The 5,395-nt window shown below is 41.1% G+C and overlaps 1 long non-coding RNA gene across 1 annotated transcript; it reads left to right on the forward strand.

Moving 5' to 3' along the window:
* Positions 1–4,719: 4,719 nt before the first annotated feature.
* LOC136446514 (uncharacterized) lies at positions 4,720–5,166 on the forward strand. Its single transcript, XR_010757582.1, has 2 exons — positions 4,720–4,826; positions 5,055–5,166. It is a non-coding gene; the product is annotated as an uncharacterized lncRNA (long non-coding RNA).
* Positions 5,167–5,395: the final 229 nt, after the last annotated feature.

Here is a 5,395-nt window from a genome sequence, read left to right on the forward strand (position 1 = left end):
GTTTTCATATTTGACCAAATTCAACAGAACGAAATTTAGTTGTAGCACAATTAGAACTCGTGTGTGTGTGTACTCGAACAAAAAAAAACAGACCGAAAGAGGCAAAATACTAGTAGATTAACGAAACTAGGCCACACCAGCTTAATCGTATGGATGACGTTCGCGCGCGCATTGATTTTCGCCTGTTAAGATGAACAAATCGCTCCACATGTACCTCCTACAAATTAAGACTTGTTGCTTGCTTGATGCACTGTGTTCACTGGTTCAATTAATAATATCAGATTTGTAGTCCTAGATCCTGTGGTTTGATAGAATTTCTTTTTTTTGTTGTATTTTCTTTTTTTACTCGCGCGCGCGCATCAGTTTTGGAGTCTCCAGAAGACGTGATCCATAAAATGAAGATTGTGTGGCCCTACTGACAGCCGATTGTCAATACGATAACATCGGAACATCTGGTGTCTCATTTATCACGGGATTCCACGGAACTCTAGAGAGTAGGCTGCCTCTATGCCTCATATTCCCTACATTTGGTGCTGGCTGCACGCTCCATCTACCTTGACGCCTTTTTCGTTGTTTTTAAAGATATTTTCCTAGACGGTTCCGTAGCAGTATTTTTCATCAGATCAATTTCGGGTACATCAGTTTGTCAAACACGGTACACAGCCTGGGAAAGGTGGTCTACATAACGCAAACTCCAGTTAGCCGCTTACGGGCGGCTGCCATGGAGAGAAGTGCAGGTAAGTTTGAAAGTTTATCTATACGATTAGGGCCTCTTTCCACTTGGCAAGCAGTGAACCGGTATCTCCACAAGAACCTCTATCGCCTATGAAACGCTAGGGTCTGGTATCCAGGCTATTTTGCACTATAGTTGAGACTGCTGAAGAATCACTGAGTGTATTTTCTTTATTATTACATGAAATTTGTCAGGTCGCTGAGGGGTCACCCATAATCGTTTCACAGGTGTATCACGTTTCCAGGATTTTGCCGGCCAGAATTTTATTGGAACATCTGGGCTAAAAGGTCTTAGTCTACATTTGTAAGCCCGTTCAGTTGCAAGCTGTTACTCACTGTTACACAATGTTTGGGATGGAAAGCGAATATCAAGTGAAAAATACCATTTCCTGTTACCTAAACCATGTATTATCATCTTTCTTTTAGAAGCAAATTTTCGAACGTTTACGACACAACTGGATGGGCTCATAAGAGATTGTGACAGAAGAAAGGACACAACGGACTTAATAGAAATAAAAGTTTTCATCGAACGGATTTTCATCATCAGCACAAAGGCAACAAAAATACAAAGAGCCTGCCAGAATCTGGCACCTGATGATGACTTTAGGGTGGTAATTTCGGATCTTGCAACAGAGCTCCACAGCCTTCTCAGAACCTGGAATAACAAACGAGGACGCGCACTACCTAAGCCCAAAGGCGGAGAAACCTTTTCGCCTGTTGGTGACGTTAGCGGTGCAGGGCCTGGACATCCACGTAAGGACATATCAATTGAAGAGGTGCTACATGACATCATTGACCTCTTTAGACCCAATCCGAACAGCACTTCGCCATCCAATGTTCAGGGTTAACATCACAAGCTACGCTGCTTCTGATGGAAAATACGCTCAGTATATGTGGCATTTAGGTAAGAAAGTCTTATCATACTCCCAATCTGCATTGCTGGCAGAATCATCCTGTATGCAGTAGAAAATCCTTCCACAAATGTGGTTAATGGAAATAAATAAATAAAAAAGTGCACTGCTGACAGGATCATCCTGACAGCGGTGCACATTTTTCTACTGCTGACAGGATAATCTTGTCAATAGTGCACGTTTTTCAACTGCTGACAAGAATCGTCCTGTCAAAAGAGTCTTTTAATCCAAATCTTGAGAAACAGACTTTACAAAGTACCCACCCCCTCGCACTGGGTATATTGATTACTGAATCTTTGCCATGTTCAATAAATCACATGACCTCACAGACACGTGTGATTTTGATCTAAGGCCACAGCAAGTAATTTTTATGGATGACATCAGCGCGCTCATTAATTTTCGCCTGATTTCGAAATAAAAAACAAGAAATTTCATTGCCCTCCGACGGTGGTCAACATGCCGAAAATGGGCAAATATGTCGTAAACGTTGACAGTCTAAGGTGTTTCATTGCATATGAATACCCAATGTGGTTCCTGCCCATGATGGTATAATAACAAGCTGTTTTCTGCATTTGTTCTAGCAAGGACATTATACAAATAATGGGGGGGGGGTCTAGTTAATTGAGCTGTATACACAAGGTGTTTCATCACATATGAATACCCAGTGTAGTTGCGTCAGATGATGGTACAACAAGCTCTTTTTTTGCTTTTGTTGTAGTTAGTCTATTGAGTGGATACACATCTACAAGGATATGTTTACTGTTGAATCAAGGAGGTTTTATATTTTATATGAAACCTCATTGGTTGAATACAGCAATAAAAGACCTGTTTGTCACGATATCATATTTCGTGGCCTCAATTCTTGTTTAACAAGATTTGTGATCTCAAAATTTGAAAATATAGGAATCTTGTTTTTTTTTGCCCGCCTTGTTTTTTTTTCGCCCTATCTCATTAATTTTGAAGTCTGTGGAGGATGTCATCCATAAAATTTACTTGCTGTGGCCTAAGTACACGTAGTATTTTTGATTCTGATGAAGACTTTTGAATAAAAGGTCGAAACCGGTAAATCGTTGTGTCTCAGCCGTTATCCTTCTGACGCCCATTCAACTAAGTACACGTAGTATGATATTCTCCAAGCAGAGGTTTTGGTTGGGGGGTAATAGTGGCCGGGTTTTTTTTACCTTGGCCTCCCGTTATGGCCACTACTACGTACCCCCCGACCAAAACCTCTGCTTGGAGAATAGTAGTACGAGTCATTTGTATCTGTACGTCCCTACCATATAGAGGAATAGCAGGCACTTGATAATAACATTGTTCACGTCACAGAGAGTTTGAAAACATGTGTGGCAGTATAAAAAAATATATAAAGAAACCTTCACATTCGGAGAAATTAGCTGCTTTATATATTGAGGGGAATATTCTTAGGGGCTCACTCTCAGATATACATTTCTTATTTAAATGTTCCCTCGTAACAATTGCTACCATTGTGGGAACTGGTCCAGAAAGACGCTGCCAAGACAGCCACGCCCGATGTTCTTCGCACCATCAATGAAGGAGAGAGGACCATTATATTACCTCGATTTCTGGGCTTCATTGTAGAAACAAAAGAAATAATTCATTTTTTTAAAATGTCAAATCATTATTGTTGCAATTGACGATTTATTAGTGAGTTTTAAGTCAGTTGACTTGGACAAAAGACCATCATTCTGCATATGTCACTCAATTACCTTCATGTGGCTTCACAGAGATACAGTTCAGCAGCTGTTGCGGGAGAAAGATCCAGAGGCTTCTTTCCTGATCATGAGGAAAAGACGCCGCCTTCACCGCAGGGAGTAATTCAGTTTGGCCCAAGCACTTTGTATATTCTAAATAGATGGATAATCTCAATTTTAGTCCACAAAGTTTACTTTCAATGTACTACAAAGTTTACTTTCAGGGAGCAAAACGCAGCTTTGCCTTTCTAACTGATGCAGGGATAACAGTCGTCTTTTGGTCGCGCTGAGAGCGCGCAAGGGTCGCCGTACAGATTCCACTTGAGCACGTTTTCCAGGAGTTCGGCGCTCCCACGGCGATCTGGCCAATTTTGGGGGTCTAAATGCAGACAATGTATTCGCGGTGGCTTATATTCGTGAGCACAAACATAAAACCACCGCTAAACTTTTTGCCCGCCCGTCTGACACCTCTAACCGTTAGAGCTATTTTCTCCCTACCGCTAATATTAAACCACCGCGAGCATTTCTGAATTTACAGTATTATCCATACATGCTCAACACACGAAGGAATGAAAAAAAAACACACAATACAACTTTGAATTACTAAAAATTTACCTGTGCATCCACACGGAACAAAAAGAACACTGGATCGACCTTCCGTCAAATGTCTAGATTTTTATCAGTCACCATTCCAGCTCACTACTAGCAAGACGGTGGACTAGTATCATCATGACCTGGCAATTCGTTTCCATCCTACATTTTTCGGGTAACCGTTGGGGAATGTTCCTGGTAAACAATTCTTTTATTTTAGTTTGCATTACTTTATAACTCCCTATCGAGAATCATTTTCTGACTTGAATTTACAATACTGTTATTTCCCGCACAATTTATTTTCGTTCTCTCTCCAATTCAGGGTGTGGTTCTCGGTTCAGATCTCGTACGTAAACCAGAGTTGTGCTATTATTGAGGGCCGATCCGCTCTAATTCAACGTTAAGCGTTATGGTTATATTAGTCGTGAAGCGTTACTGGTCGTTTCAATTCTACCTAGCGCGTTGAGTAATTCCTCGTTACGCGGGAAATAGCGTTTCAGCGGGTCAAGATTTCACAATTTTCCGGGAGCATCACGGACTTCCACCATTACGACATTTCTCTCAATTCAAAGGCGTGCAACCAACCGTCGTCTTTAGGATATTAATCTGCTGACTTGACCGTTAAATACGACGAAAATACGGCAAAAATAACCCGGACCTTATACCTCTGCATGGAGAGTAAAGACATCAGGCAGTACAAATTCTGTTTTTCCGAATTTTCTTACCCGTTACATTAGCATAAGATAAACAGATGTCACTTGTTTTCTGTTCCAGCGCCGCACTGAGAGGGATTCACATCGTGGGTTCTACAAGGCTAAAGCTGACCAAATCATGGGAACACTCAATGGGCATTGAAGCAAAATGCCTCGTGTTCATGCAGGTAACTACATGTATAAATTGCACAGTCTACACAGACACACAAAGAGAATAAGTTTTTCAATGATTTATATGGAATGTACAAAATCTACTGGGAGGAGGGGCACCGGTCGTCTGTGAACTGTGTGTGTTGTACTTTATTTCAGTATGTATGATCTAGTTTTTGTAGATACAGGTACCGACGAGATGGGTGAACGACGATTAATTTACAATTACATTTCATGTTTTGCAGCCTCCTCCTCCTCCAGCCTACTCACAGCGCCCATGAGTAGACGCCTCAGCAGCAAGAGGAGGTGAAGTTAGCAGAACGTGTTTCGCTTAAGAATAAAATCATGAAGCCATCACTTGATTTGTGTCGTCTCTTCTTAGATTCAATCTGGTTTATTTACTCTGTACGCATAAAACCCATTACAAACTTAGGATGATGTTGTTCACAAAGCTGACTGTTCTTCACATATATAAACAACAAGTTGACCTGAACCTGTTTATGTCTTTGAGTGTGAACAACTCTAACAAGAGGAGAATGGGGCTGTTTCATTGTAGGCAATCACCGGGAAGGCAAACATATAATAC

The sequence above is a fragment of the Branchiostoma lanceolatum genome, chromosome 12 (genome assembly GCF_035083965.1).
Source record: "Branchiostoma lanceolatum isolate klBraLanc5 chromosome 12, klBraLanc5.hap2, whole genome shotgun sequence".
Classification (NCBI taxonomy): Eukaryota; Metazoa; Chordata; class Leptocardii; order Amphioxiformes; family Branchiostomatidae; genus Branchiostoma; species Branchiostoma lanceolatum.